This window comes from Anthonomus grandis, chromosome 13, assembly GCF_022605725.1.
Source record: "Anthonomus grandis grandis chromosome 13, icAntGran1.3, whole genome shotgun sequence".
Lineage (NCBI taxonomy): Eukaryota > Metazoa > Arthropoda > Insecta > Coleoptera > Curculionidae > Anthonomus > Anthonomus grandis.
In genome coordinates, this window is record NC_065558.1 from 10,618,084 (window position 1) to 10,634,987 (window position 16,904).

Consider the following 16,904-nt stretch of genomic DNA (forward strand, 5'->3'; position numbering starts at 1 on the left):
AAATGCGAGATCTCAGCTAGTATGGGAGCTACGACCTTGCGGATGGTTTCGTTGGATTCAGGAGGACGAAACTAAGTCAAAACCGTTGGAATTTTTCCGATAGGGCCCATAGAAGCCGAGATATGGACCTCCAAAGTTTGGGATTTTTCATTTTAAGGGTATACCCCCCCGTATCGAATTTTTCATCAAAAATTGATTTTTTTCGAATTTGAACTAACGATACCAGCGGCTTGTTCCCATCACCTACAACACGAAAACACCGGGTTATAATGAGTTTCGAGAAAAACTAAGGGAATTATAGCACTTTGAAAATGCGAAAAATCGATTTTCTTTAAACCCGAAAATAGCTGTAGAAACCCTTATCAGCGGCTTATTCCCATCACCTACATTACGAAAACACCGGGTTATAACGGAATTCGACCAGAACAAGTGGAATTATAGCACTTTGAAAAGTCGGAAAAAAGTCAATTTTCGACCCCGTTTTTGAGCCAAAAAATGGGCTACAAAAATGCGAGATCTCAGCTAGTATGGGAGATACGACCTTGCGGATGGTTTCGTTGGATTCAGGAGGACGAAACTAAGTCAAAACCGTTGGAATTTTTCCGATAGGGCCCATAGAAGCCGAGATATGGACCTCCAAAGTTTGGGATTTTTCATTTTAAGGGTATACCCCCCCGTATCGAATTTTTCACCAAAAATTGATTTTTTTCGAATTTGAACTAACGATACCAGCGGCTTTTTCCCATCACCTACAACACGAAAACACCGGGTTATAATGAGTTTCGAGAAAAACTAAGGGAATTATAGCACTTTGAAAATGCGAAAAATCGATTTTCTTTAAACCCGAAAATAGCTGTAGAAACCCTTATCAGCGGCTTATTCTCATCACCTACATTACGAAAACACCGGGTTATAACGGAATTCGACCAGAACAAGTGGAATTATAGCACTTTGAAAAGTCGGACAAAAGTCAATTTTGGACCCCGTTTTTGAGCCCAAAAATGGGCTACAAAAATGCGAGATCTCAGCTAGTATGGGAGCTACGACCTTGCGGATGGTTTCGTTGGATTCAGGAGGACGAAACTAAGTCAAAACCTTTGGAATTTTTCCGATAGGGCCCATAGAAGCCGAGATATGGACCTCCAAAGTTTGGGATTTTTCATTTTAAGGGTATACCCCCCGTATCGAATTTTTCACCAAAAATTGATTTTTATCGAATTTGAACTAACGATACCAGCGGCTTGTTCCCATCACCTACAACACGAAAACACCGGGTTATAATGAGTTTCGAGAAAAACTAAGGGAATTATAGCACTTTGAAAATGCGAAAAATCGATTTTCTTTAAACCCGAAAATAGCTGTAGAAACCCTTATCAGCGGCTTATTCCCATCACCTACATTACGAAAACACCGGGTTATAACGGAATTCGACCAGAACAAGTGGAATTATAGCACTTTGAAAAGTCGGAAAAAACTCAATTTTCGACCCCGTTTTTGAGCCCAAAAATGGGCTACAAAAATGCGAGATCTCAGCTAGTATGGGAGCTACGACCTTGCGGATGGTTTCGTTGGATTCAGGAGGACGAAACTAAGTCAAAACCGTTGGAATTTTTCCGATAGGGCCCATAGAAGCCGAGATATGGACCTCCAAAGTTTGGGATTTTTCATTTTAAGGGTATACCCCCCCGTATCGAATTTTTCACCAAAAATTATTTTTTTTCGAATTTGAACTAACGATACCAGCGGCTTGTTCCCATCACCTACAACACGAAAACACCGGGTTATAATGAGTTTCGAGAAAAACTAAGGGAATTATAGCACTTTGAAAATGCGAAAAATCGATTTTCTTTAAACCCGAAAATAGCTGTAGAAACCCTTATCAGCGGCTTATTCCCATCACCTACATTACGAAAACACCGGGTTATAACGGAATTCGACCAGAACAAGTGGAATTATAGCACTTTAAAAAATCGGAAAAAGTCAATTTTCGACCCCGTTTTTGAGCCCAAAAATGGGCTATAAAAATGCGAGATCTCAGCTAGTATGGGAGCTACGACCTTGCGGATGGTTTCGTTGGATTCAGGAGGACGAAACTAAGTCAAAACCGTTGGAATTTTTCCGATAGGGCCCATAGAAGCCGAGATATGGACCTCCAAAGTTTGGGATTTTTCATTTTAAGGGTATACCCCCCCGTATCGAATTTTTCATCAAAAATTGATTTTTTTCGAATTTGAACTAACGATACCAGCGGCTTGTTCCCATCACCTACAACACGAAAACACCGGGTTATAATGAGTTTCGAGAAAAACTAAGGGAATTATAGCACTTTGAAAATGCGAAAAATCGATTTTCTTTAAACCCGAAAATAGCTGTAGAAACCCTTATCAGCGGCTTATTCCCATCACCTACATTACGAAAACACCGGGTTATAACGGAATTCGACCAGAACAAGTGGAATTATAGCACTTTGAAAAGTCGGAAAAAAGTCAATTTTCGACCCCGTTTTTGAGCCAAAAAATGGGCTACAAAAATGCGAGATCTCAGCTAGTATGGGAGATACGACCTTGCGGATGGTTTCGTTGGATTCAGGAGGACGAAACTAAGTCAAAACCGTTGGAATTTTTCCGATAGGGCCCATAGAAGCCGAGATATGGACCTCCAAAGTTTGGGATTTTTCATTTTAAGGGTATACCCCCCCGTATCGAATTTTTCACCAAAAATTGATTTTTTTCGAATTTGAACTAACGATACCAGCGGCTTTTTCCCATCACCTACAACACGAAAACACCGGGTTATAATGAGTTTCGAGAAAAACTAAGGGAATTATAGCACTTTGAAAATGCGAAAAATCGATTTTCTTTAAACCCGAAAATAGCTGTAGAAACCCTTATCAGCGGCTTATTCTCATCACCTACATTACGAAAACACCGGGTTATAACGGAATTCGACCAGAACAAGTGGAATTATAGCACTTTGAAAAGTCGGACAAAAGTCAATTTTGGACCCCGTTTTTGAGCCCAAAAATGGGCTACAAAAATGCGAGATCTCAGCTAGTATGGGAGCTACGACCTTGCGGATGGTTTCGTTGGATTCAGGAGGACGAAACTAAGTCAAAACCTTTGGAATTTTTCCGATAGGGCCCATAGAAGCCGAGATATGGACCTCCAAAGTTTGGGATTTTTCATTTTAAGGGTATACCCCCCCGTATCGAATTTTTCATCAAAAATTGATTTTTTTCGAATTTGAACTAACGATACCAGCGGCTTGTTCCCATCACCTACAACACGAAAACACTGGGTTATAATGAGTTTCGAGAAAAACTAAGGGAATTATAGCACTTTGAAAATGCGAAAAATCGATTTTCTTTAAACCCGAAAATAGCTGTAGAAACTCTTATCAGCGGCTTATTCCCATCACCTACATTACGAAAACACCGGGTTATAACGGAATTTTTTTGAGCCCAAAAATGGGCCACAAAAATGCGAAATCTCAGCTAATATGGGAACTACGACCTTGCTGATGGTCTCGTTGGATTTAGAACGACGAAACTAAGACAAAACCGTTGAAATTTTTTCATAGAAGCCGAGATATCGGCCTTCAAAATTTGGGTTTTTTCATTTTCGGTATAGCCCCCCGTTTAGATTTTTTCCAGAAAATTGATTTTTTTCGAAATCGAACTATACCATCGTCTTGCTTCTATCACCCACATCACGAAAACACCGTTTATAGAGAAAAAAGTCTAACTTTGACTCTAACAATACGATTTTAAAATATTGGTTCTTTTTGAAACACTGAATTTCGTAACCCCCTGTATATAAAGCCTGCATCAGAAAGACATTTTAAAAATGCCTGAACTTTCGCAAAATCAAACCCTTACTAATGTGGTACTGAAAAATAACTACCGAATAGGCGAGTAGCGAAGCGCATAAAATGCATGCGTTTTTGTTGCCCTATTTCGCCTTTAAGCATCTCTTTATGCGTAATGATTGGATTCCCTAACTTATATATAAAATAAATTTCTGATTTTTTTTATAGTAGTATGTAGTAGTAGAGCTTATAATTTTTTTCTAACCTGTTTATCGTATAGTAAATCTTGTTTTTTTTTAGTTTTCAGCATGTTGACATTTATTATAGGAGCAAAAAAGTTAATAACCGAAAAAAGGTGTGAAATAGTTGTTTTTCGGCTTTTTACTTTATAGTATATATATATAATAAAACGCTCAAGTCTGTTTGTTTATTTACATAAAGGTTCACAGACAGAAGTCATTCTCAGGATGCCATTTTTTTTAATGTATCAGTTGGTTTTAGTTTTTCATAATAATTAACGAGGGTTATGATTTTATTTGTATTTCTTGTGAAAAATAATTTTTACATATTAACATTCTAACATTTTATATAATATTAATTTTGTAACTGAATTTTATATATATATTTTTTTGCAACGGTCTTGCAAATCTATTCATCCTAAAGATAGTAATGTAAATTCTCGAAACGCTAATGTAAAAATAAAAATCAGACTTTTGTGTCTTGTTTTCTATTGACCTTCATCAAATTGTACTCACCACTTAAAATTTATTTATGCCAAACTGCCATTATAATTCTTATAAATTAATGAAACAAGTAGATACCTGCTCCTTTTATTATTTAAAGCTTACTGTCTGGTTTATTTAAAAGCATATTAGCAGTTTTTGAAAGGAAAAATTGCTTTTTTCCAAAACTTTAGTAGTTTTGTGGTCTATTTAGTAATTATTTAAAGAGTTTCACTTCTATAATGCAATTAATTTTGTATTTTATGAATTTATTTATGTGAACCCGTATATGATTTTATATGTTTATTTTTTCATTATTCTATAGGGCCTTTTTTTTACTCCCTCTTCACATTGTCTTAGTTAAGTGCCATCCTAGAATTAGAATTTTCTTATTTTACTTACGAAGTAATGAAGGTGGAGACTTTTAAAATAAAATTCTGCTGCGATATTTCCAAAAATAAAGGATATTGCCAAATATAAGGATTTGCCAATATTTTTTCGCAAAAAGTTTATATATTGTTTAAGTGATTTATAACGTGAATATTATTTTTGATAAGGCACTAACAGGCACACACCCTAAGGCACTCAACTACCGGCAACGGAAAAAATGTGAGTGCTGCCACGCGGTCGAAGAAATACCAATGTCAAACACTGTCAAGGATGACAGGTCATGTCTTACACACAGAAATGTCATAGAATAGAATACAGGTTAAATTAGAACAAAAATTTATTTAAAAATTAAAGAAATATAAACGAATGAAATAACGAAGTTAAATGACCCAATACTTTATCAAGATTTAAAATAATTAACGACCAAAATAATTAAATCAAAATTGACGCGTGACAATGTTTTTTTGTGATTTATATAAAATATTATAATTTTTTGTTGTTCAACTTACTCAATATTTGGGTTGTTCACGGAATCCTTGACAAGGTATTTCTGAAAAAAATTGAATACTTTAATTGTTCATATAATATCTAATATATTTCTAAAAATAATTAATTTTGCATACAACACATGCTCTATTTAGCCCAGATTTATATAGGCGACCTATAAAACTCTTGAAATATCAACACGAGGTGACCATGCGATGCAACTTCAGCAGTACCATCGATTATTTTGTAGACCTAAATCATTTTATATCTTACTTTTATATGTAGCGCATTTTTACTAAATAAATATAAATTATTATTAATATAATTTTTGTAGCAGAAAATTATTATACAACAGTTTTATTTTTTAGTCTTGCAAACGTGCAAAATATTGGAACAAAATTGCGTGAAGAAAGTACAAATATAAATTAATAAAAAAGTATTTTCCAAAGTACACCGTATGAAATGCTATTGACAAATCCAAGAGCATACATATTGATGGTTTTTGCATTTTTGCATCATGGGCAATGCAGATTTTTTAAATTATTTTTTTTTTAATTTATATTAGCGATAACCAAATTGTAACTCAAATAGAATATTTTGTTTTCATCCCAATCTGACCTCATAGGTCTCATACTATTTGTTCTTATATAAAAATATAGCATACTGTGTAATATATCTCGAATTCATGCAAAAAATATATACGTAAAATTCCGTATTTCCTATTAAAGCCGCGTCCTCGTAAAAGTGAGATCAGCCGCATCGGGACCAATAACATAAAACAGGGGCAATTCATTTCTGGATCACGCACCCGGGATCTTATTACTATTCAATGATGTAGCATCAGCCGCACGGTTATGGCCCGCCCGAGCCTGGAAAACTCCACATAGCGAACGATCGCCCGATCCAGATATGCGCCTCTTTTATATAATGTATATTTTTCCACATATACCGCCTCCTTTCTCCCTGATAAGGGCTTTCCCTCCGAACGGCTTTTTTCTTTAAATGGCTTTTGTTGAGGTATCAAAATAAATAGGACTTTCGATTGGAAATACCCGGGGGAGAGCTCCGAATATGTATTTGGCCTGAAAGAACTTCTGATTGAATTTCTCAAATGGTTTATATAAAAAAGGAAGTCGGAAATCTGAGACACGCAACGAAATTTATAATAAAAAAAAAGGAGAAGATCGAGGGTGGAAAAGTATAAAGCTTAACGTGCACCTCTATCTCACTTCAACTGAAAATAAACAATAAAAAGGACGCTTTTTTTCTTCGATGTTTAAAGAAGCCCTTGCTAAGCTAGTGGCCACTCTCGAGTTTCCAAATTCCTTAAATAAATTCTCTTAAAATAAAAGGGCTGTAATAAATATTTTCTTTGTGCGGACACACCGGCGTATATCTCGAGCAAGGACAATGGCTATTGATGGGATCTGCCCATGCGGAAAAGTACAGAAATGAAAAAGGAGGGACGCAAGCACTTTTCTGCTTACGTGGCCTTTAATAGCCTTTCTCCCAAAGCAAATAATGCCAGGTAATAGGAAAAATGTAAAGGATGTTTGCTGGCGCTCCTTCACTTTGTACACAAATTGAGTTTTTGAGTCTTAAACAAGTAGAATTTTGTGAATTTAGTTTGGTTAAAATTCACAGATAGATTCTACTACTAAGTAGATGATTGAATCTCACTTTCAACTCACGCTTTCTCGCAAGTAAATTTTTTTATTATTTAATTTCATTAAACACGTAACTTAAAAGCTCAGAGGCGAAATATCCAAATCTAACTACCTACAGACTTATTACTTAAATATATAACCTCTGGACGGTAATTTACTATTCGTTAATACAATGCCAACCTACTTAGGGAATAACCAGCTAAGGAGAAGTTAAAGATTCTCATTTTAAACCATCATAACATCATACAAAAATGACTACTCTAATTTTTCTCAAATATTATTTGTTTCCAACTGATTTATTATTTAAGAAAAGCAAATTATTCGATTTAGTCTATAAAAAAAATATTTTACAAATTTGTTTTTATTTAAGATTATTTCGTCAAATTTCTACCTTACTTCTTTTTAAAAAAACTTGTTACTTTTTTAACCCTTCGCCGGTCGCGCAGCGGTACTCCATGCCGCAATTTAACTTTAATACATTTTTCTTTTGGTATATTTGGCCTACGCCCCTGGCTGTCTAGGTATGCCACCATGTGTATTTTTAGAAGGCCTGCCTCGCACTGTGTGGCCAATTGATAATTTAGGGGAACTTAATTAAAAAAAAATAATAATAATATTTAATAAAATAATGATGTATTATTATTGGTAGATATCCGACCAACCCAAATTTATAGCAAAACATTAAAAAAAAATGTAAACACAGGAAAAAGATAAGGTAAACATTGATAAAAATGTTAATAGACTTTTCTTGCAGTATTTATCAGTTAGTTCAGCGTTGTGTTATTGTGTACAGGTGCATTTTATTTAAACAAATTTGGTGATATTTTAAACATAATTTATAGAGGTACGTATACATATTTTTTTTTTATAAGATTTAATTGTACTCTAAAAACTATAATTTTAAAAAAGTGACAAAGATCTTAAAATAGCGACTGAAATTTCTAAATGAAAAATCTTCCGAGTGTCGCCGATTGTGGGTTTCAAATTATGGTCAAAATAAAGCCCATTGTTTATACTAAAGGGCATATATAAAAAATGTTACGTCTATCTGCTCCTTTTAACAGGAGGTTATTTTTTTAGGATGAATGTTTACACCATTTTGCGCTGGAAATTTTTGATATATGGATTAAGCACCGAACTAGTGGAACAAGAAAGAAACTTTTAGAACATTTCGGGGAACAGGACATTCGAAGTAAGAAATTACTGGCATCTTTTAATAACAAAGTCGCTACAGAATGCTACCGAATTAGTTTAAAATGGCAAAAAAGCTATCGCAATCGAGCTAGGTTCTTAGAAAAATATCGTGAATGGTTAAATAAAGACGTGGATTTTAAAACATATTTCAAAGAAGTCCCAGAATCCGATAAAAAACCTGGAAGACCATCAAAACCCTTTCAAGACTGTTGCAAGAAAACCCAAAAAAAGAAAGCTAGAAAGTTAACAGAGTCTTTTTCTCCAGAAGTATTAGCAGTTGCAAACGAACTGAGTCAATTTCAAATCGGTAAAAGAGATACAGCGTTATTAATAAAAGAACTTTCCTCAAGTTCTTCCTCTAGTGGCACCAAATTGAAGAAAATAATAAATTCAACCGACAATGAGGCAAAAACCATAACACCTGACCAAGCCCTTGCAATAATAATCGATGCAAATTTATCTACCTATCAATATAACCTTATAAGGCAGCAGTCTAACCAAATTTCCAAAAATATGTACCCATCCTATAAAATGATCCAAACAGCCAAAAAAATGTGCTACCCATCAGAAATTTCTATTTCTGAGACAAGAGCAGAAGTAAGTTTGTAGAGTTTAGTAGATCACACGATTAAAAGATTGGTTCTCTGCCAAGAAAGTATCTTCCAGCACCTTGATCTCCCCAAAGACATGACCATTATTTTTAAATGGTGTTGTGATGGGTCTCAACAGAAACGTTACAGACAGATATTTTTGGAGGATGGTGCTTCGGATGAGAACATGTTTAGTATTTCTTTGGTACCTCTTCAATAAATACTTTAAAGAGAAAGACACCAAAAAAATATTTTGGCAAAATAGAACACCCTCGTCGACCAAATACTTCCGACCAATAAAACTAGTGTATGCTAAAGAAACATCCGATTTAATAGCTGCTGAGGTACAAAATATTGAAAACCAAATACAAAATCTTAAATCTATCAATATTTCTTGGGAAACAAAAGTCATTTTAGTACAGCCCTTGCTTCAGCTAAGCATGATTGATGGCAAAATTTGTTCTGCTTTGTCAACATATACGTCTTCACAATGCTGCTTTGTGTGTGGTGCATCTCCCAAAGAGATGAACAACCCCGAAAAAATTTAAAAAAAAAGTGAATGAAAAATGTCTTTCTTTTGGTTTGTCACCACTCCACTGCAGGATCAGATTCATGGAATGCATCCTGCATATAGCCTATAGAATTGAAATTGAAACCTGGCAAACCAAAGGCGAAGAAAATAAAAAAAAGGTGGCAGACCGAAAAAAATATATTCAAGACAGATTTAAAAAAGAAATGGGTCCACAAATAATATTACATTATAACAGAACAAAATGTGGCGTCGATACAGTGGACCAAAAATGTTCCTCGTATACAACACAAAGAATCACAAGAAGGTGGCCTTTATGTGGATTTTCCGGACGCTGAAGGGCGCCACGAGTACAACAGCCAAGCCCGTACATAGGCAGTTGCCCATCTAATAACCTACTTATATTTCTTATCTATGACCTATGACACCGATATTAAAATTGTCACCGTTGACAACTTGGCACTAACTTAAGCTTAAAGTTTTTTAATACCTCTAGTTGTTAGTATGGCGCAATACACATCACTCGAGTATGCAAATATGCACTTCATTTACGGCTTATGTGAAGGAAACGCCAGGGCAGCCTCTGAATTATACAGTGAAAGGTACCCTAACGCTCGTCATCCAGACCACCGAGTTTTTATTAGGGTGCATGCTGCATTGCTCGAAGGAAGATTTTCTGGAAAAGGCGTAGGTGGCGCTCGTGAAGGTAGGCCGCATTTAGAAGGAGAAGAGGAAAGAGATGCGGATCCCAGTACCTCGGTACGTGCCATAGAACGACGTACAGGTATAACCAAAAGCAGAGTTCAAAAAATTTTAAAACGAACTTATAAGTGCCATCCGTATCATGTGCAGCGCGTTCAGACTCTCGAACCAAGAGACTATGAAGCAAGAGTAGATTTTTGTCTGACGATGTTGAGATGGAAATTGGTTTAAAAATATCTTGTGAGGCGACGAATCAACCTGCCGTAAAGATGGATTTTTGAATCTCCATAATTTACATAGCTGGCAATTGGAAAATCCACATATTAATAGAGAAGATAAATCGCAACACCAATTTGAAATCAATTTGTGGACATGGATTATTAATGGTGAAATTATAGGACCGTTTGAGTTGCCGCAAAATCTCAATGCTGAATATTATCTCCATTTTTTGCAAAATATTCTCCCCATCATTTTGGAAAATGTTCCTTTAGACATTCGCAGAAATATGTGGCTGCAACACGACGGATGTCCTGCGCACTACGGTGTGCAAGTTAGAAATTTTTTAAATGAATCCTACCCTAACCGATGGATCGGACGTCTAGGACCTATACTGTGGCCCCCACGGTCACCTGACCTAAATCCTCTTGATTTTTTTTTACTGGGGATGCCGCAAAGTAATTGTATACAGGAGACCAATCATTGAAAATCTGCGCGAGCGCATCCAAACTGCTGCTCAAGAGATAAATAGAGCTAGCCACGCTCAACGGATTAAGCGATCCTTTATAAGAAGGTGTAGGGCGTGTATAGCAGTAGGTGGTGGCCATTTTGAACATCTTTTGTAAAATTGCAAAACACAAATAAACCGAATTAATTTGCATCGAAAAAAAAACGATTTTTTTTCACAAAATAGTTCTTTCGGCATTAAAACAACCATTTTTTTTTGAGGTTAACAAAAAATTCAAAAAGTTTTTGTCTTTAATACGGCATGGAATAAATACATTTTCACGTTAATGGGCACCAAGATTCTATTATTATTTTATTGCGTCATAAGACTTCAAACTTATTGTATGATATTGCAATTTCAAAAATTTTTCCTGTGAAAAATATTTGCGTAACTGAAAAATTTTAATACGCATCATAAAGCGCATCTATCGGCAAATAATATCCAACCGAAGAAATTGTGATTTTTTTTTCATTTAGTGACACACGATAAAAAAACTGATTACAGGTAGGTATTTCTTAAAATTTCGCAAAAATCAAAATATCTCGAAAACCGTAACACTTTCGTTAGAGCTATGTTGGATTATTCTGATTGGAAATAGTCCAATCTATTAGGAGTTTTCATTTGGACCACTATTTACGGGACACCCTGTATAATGGGATAAATAATTTTTATTCCTGTTTTTAATATTCTGTTGTATTATCTTTAACAGAAATTTATTTTTATGACTATTCGAGGAGTTAGTAGTATTGAGAAACTTATGCACAAAATTTGAGTAAAGTAGTTTTCTCTAGTGTTCCATACTAAGACACTAATGAGTTGCATAGAATACTTATCTTTTTCTTTATATCATTTTTCTTGTATGTGACCTTTCTAAATATTATGCTGAAAATCACGATCTAAAATATAACGCTAATAAGTTATGTGCTCTTGTGATTAATCTAATAAAATTCAACTCGAAGTAGCAAGGACTAACTATACTTAAAAAATTCAACTTCTTAATCACAATTTTTATTGTATGTATTGTTGATATTTCTTTTTTGTCGAAATTTGTGGATAAATTGAATTAAATTGTATATCCTGAAGTAAAGTTCTACAGTTTTTTTCTACGTACCTCGTTTTTTACCTTTTCCTGTCTATTCCTCTTCTATTATCTGCCCTTGCCTTCAGCTACAAAGGTTTTAACATTTTGTTGATTTACAAATTTAAATCAACAAAAAAAGTTGCAAAAATAAAAAATTTAAATAAATTGAAAATAGTGTGTGCTTGTAGGTGCTCGTACAAAATGTAATAAACAAGTAAATGAAACAACGACTATGGCATACATATACAAAAACACATAAATACTCACATACAGAAAAAGTATAAATAAAATAACAAAATACGAATTAAAATTGTAAAACAAAAATAAAATAAATACATATACAAACTACAACTATATAAACCAAGGGAAAACGCGTGATCAAACAATTATGATAAAACATTTTCTTAAAATAAATATTTAATTAATTTGAATTCAATATATTTTCTAAGGGTGCATGCACACCTATTTGCTGGAAAATTAAAATTGTGATTTTCATATTTTTTATAGGTTTATTTAGTTTTATCAAATTGCATTATTTATTAAAAAGATAAAAGTATACTAAGTATTTTAAAGTAAGTTTACACAACATATCTATCCTTATAAAAATATTTTAATTGAAATATTGTTTTTTAATGTGTTGGTACATTTTATCATGTATGTATTAATAATGTTCACACTGTTATTATCTAAAGCAATTATAAAAGACTGTATTAATTTAAAATTTCTTAGGCCACATTTTATATAAACCAGTTAATAAAAATTATTTTAGGTGTTTTATAACATTAATTAACTACCTTATTTTAATATTATTATTCTAAGCACTTTTAAATGAAGTTTTTAATTTAATGTATATTTTGCACAGTAAAGGTAGTCTATGGTATTGAGACGCTCTTTTGACGCTTTTTTAACGAAAATTCCAACTGCCTTAAGTATCCCAAATCAAGTATCCAAAATCATGAAAGTCAAGTAAAATTACCAAATCAATCGAACTTACCTGTAATGAAGTTCGATTGTAATTATATGAAGTCCTCGTGAAGTAAATAAGATAAAACGTAGTCTCTCTACTCATACCATACACCACGAATTTTAAAGTAAACAATCCGCCCCATGCCCAGGGAATTCATTATTTAAAGACTTACTTAAAAATGTTTCATAATATTTTACGACAATCAAAGGTCCTTCCAACCCCTTTTTCAACTTAACCCGTAAAAGTTAGCAAAATTAAACACACAATCAAGTAATTTCCGGATCACATTGACAAAAGAACTACACCGGATGGGATTTCTCCGGGATATTAGAAGCACTTCAATACTCGAAATTCGTCTTGAAAACATATATGCTAAGTGCCCTGAAGAAGGCGTAATATAGGCCGAAACATTGGCAATAAAGAAAACAAAGTTCTGAAGAGCTTGGATTTTAATACTCCTTAATCAAAAAAATAATCTATGGTAACCTATTTCTATTTAAATATGCTGCAATATTTTAAAAACTTATTATCAATAAATTTTTAAATCATTAACTATAATTATGCTCATAATATTTTAGAAACACAACAAATGTAAAATATACCACAATTGTTCAATATGTTACTTTCATCGTTCTTAAGTATATTATTTTGATATAAGAGCACCATTTTTTATTTTACTAATTAATAAAAAAATTGCAATTATTAATTCATAGTAAAATATGTTATAATATTAAATGGTATTTAACGCTCAGGATGATATATTGGAAGAAATAAATAAAGAGAGAAAATGGGACTCTAGATGGAATGGTGGATCAACAAAGGTTAAGAAGTATGATGTTGGCTTAATTCATTTTAATATTAGAAGCTTAAATAGGAACATTGATAACTTAATTTCTTATTTAGATACATATAAATTATATTTTATTGATATTATTGTGCTTTCTGAAACCTTTCAAATTGATTCGATAAACAATTTTAATATACAGAGTTTTATATAATAATGCTAAGTATAATAAAAATGATGGTGTTGTTATACTAGTAAAAAATAATTTTAGTGTTGCTTTTTTTTCACTCAGTTGACTACTCAGAAGAAACTCTAAGTAGAATAAATTTTGAAGAAAATGGCACAACTTTTGAATTAACAGTAATATACAAACCTCCACCCATTTCAAAGTGATTTTATAAGTGATTTATTTACATACTTATACTTATATTAACTCAGTCACAAGACTTCTTTAAAAAACTTGCCTAGATCACTTGCTTATCAATCAAAAAATAAAATCTATTAATTAACAACTAAATTCATAAGTAATTGAAGCGGATATAACAGATCATAGCCCAATAATGTTTCTTGCTAGTCAAATAGAAGAAAAGCAATATAATTTAATAAATTCTTACAATGACATTAAAACTAAATTGGATATTCCTAAGTTTAGACGATAGTAGTCGAGATTTTGATTGGTCAATGGTGATACATAATCATGACTCAGAGATAGCAACAACAATTTTTTTAAATAGTTACGAACAATTATTATTAAACGCTTCACAAACCTTCAATATAAAGCACAAAAAACGAATGAAAAAAAAATTATGGAAAAGATTTGATACCCAATTAGATAAAGAATCTAAAGAATATAGAAGTAAATTAAACAAACTCATACATAAACAGAAAAATGAATATTATAGGCACAAAATTGAAAATAACAAGGGAAATATGAAAGAGTTGTACCAAATAATCAAAGATACCACATACGAAAACGTTAAAAACAAAACGATGGTTTTTTTAATATAAAAAGTAACTATAGAGAATATTTTATTAGTCGATTTGAAGCATCAAATTATTGTAATAGCTATTACATATATGTTAGAGTAGAAATGAAAACAGCAATTCCGCCACCACATGAACAGGAATTGGATGCCCCGATAAGAAAATCAATTTATTTTAACCCCATAAGATAAAATGAATTAATAAAGTGTATCTCAACGTTAAAAAATAATAGTTCATCAGGTTATGATGGTATTCAAGCTGATATCATTAAACAGACACATTTAGAAATAATTAATCCACTATTACATATACTTAACCTTATATTGGAAATTGGTAAAATACCCCTCCAATTTAAAACATCGGTAATAACACCCATAAATAAATCAGGTTTCAAAACATCCATTAATAATTACAGGCCTATCAGCCCTATTGAAGTAATTTTGCGAAACTCTGTGAAAAATTTATTAGACTAATGAATTTCTTAAGAACAAATAATGTTTTATCTTTAAGTCAATATGGATTTCTTGAGGGGTGAAGTACAGAAGATGCCATGGATTAACTAATAACTGTGGTAGAAAATAATTTAAATTCAAACAGAAAATGTTTGGCTATATTCCTAGATTTTGCAAAGGCCTTTGATACTGTGCCTCATAATATACTTCTTAATGTTCTTGAAAGATATGGAATTCGGGGTACTGCTTTAGAGTTGTTTTCAAGTTATTTATCAGGGCGACTACAAATGGTTAAGCTTAATAATGTCCTAAGTGACAAACAGGAAATTAAGATTGGCATTCCACAAGAAACAGTTTTGGGTCCAGTACTCTTTATAATATATATGAACTCACTACTAAGGGTACAGGTGGATGGGATGGTCTACTAGTATCTTATGCAGATGATACAGCCATTGTGATTTCAGGAGAGTCTTGGGACATTGTGAAAGATAAATTTGTAAATAATTTAACTATAATAAAAAATTGGCTTCAAACGCTTAAATTATCATTAAACTTAACTAAAAAAACATATTAATGCGAATAGACTACATTAGAGTTCTATTTTGATAATCACTGTATTAAAGAAACTTCATGTACAAAATACTTTGGAGTTGTAATTGATAAGTTTGTGAAATGGCAACCACACATTGATTATCTTTTCAACAAAATTAATTCATAAATTTTACTTATTGAGGGAATTTTTAAATACTAAGACTTTAATAATGATTAGAAAGCATTTGTGGAATCAATTATAAGTTACGGTATATTGGTGTGGGGAGGACTTTATGATAACTGCCCGTACAAATTAAATATAATACAGAAATATATTTTAAAAATTATTTTTAAAAAAGATAGATTGTACTCTACGCATTTACTATTTAATAAAGATATTTTTAACATCAATTTACATTTAACGATCAATTTACACTCACACAATCTGTTCTTATATGTATATGTATACATATTCGAACTAATTTAAAGTCTGTTGTTAATCATAATTATGATACAAGAACTAGGTGCAATAGGCAAATTAAACTACCACTAAGTACTAATAATCTTAATCTGAGATACATAAATTACTTTGTACCTAAACTGTATAACTTGTTGCCGGATGCTTGTAAAGGTTGCACTTCCATAAAAAAAAATAAGTTATGTAAGAGTGTAATCTCTGAAAGCGCTCACCAATTTTAAGAGCTTTTCCTCGGAGCATTTGATCACAGATAGTGTCATGGTTGGATGTATCTTAAATTTTTTAATATATATGTATGTATACATAATTTTTTAATTATGTATCTCTCTAATTTGCTTAGTCTCTTAATCTTCGTGATAATATTTATAATAGAACGTAGAATAAGTAACATGATTTGATATCGCACATGCAGATGTTTCACATCTAGGTGCTTGATTGTATCAATATTAATATATATATGTTACAAGTCAACAATATTATAATTAGGAATCAACAAATAAAGAAATTTACCTGCCATTGACGGCAACGCCGGTTACACATCGGCAATATTGGCCGTATGCAGACCACACCGTCATCATCTCTTGTTAAAACCATATTATTCGTGGTTCCTGTGTTGACCTTAAAATAGACTATGTGAAAATTGAGGTAAGGAACGCAGGCCTTCAGTACTCGATTGCAATATTTTATACATTTATTTTTTAATTATTAAGGTCTTGTATATAGTCATCAGGGTCTACACTAAGATAACATATCTTTTGATTCCTTAATATGACTTACAGTGATATGATATTACAGTTACACATTAAAAAGAAACTA

General features: G+C 32.6%; 1 long non-coding RNA gene across 1 annotated transcript in view; it reads right to left on the minus strand.

Moving 5' to 3' along the window:
• The window catches only part of LOC126743855 (uncharacterized), a 133,384-nt gene extending 116,704 nt beyond the window's left edge, over window positions 1-16,680 (minus strand). The window contains exons 1-2 of the long non-coding RNA XR_007663011.1: window positions 16,599-16,680; window positions 5,429-5,469 (exon numbers count right to left, since the gene is read on the minus strand). This is a non-coding gene — a long non-coding RNA (uncharacterized LOC126743855). The remainder of the gene's footprint in view (window positions 1-5,428; window positions 5,470-16,598) is intronic.
• Between the last annotated feature and the right edge of the window lie 224 nt (window positions 16,681-16,904).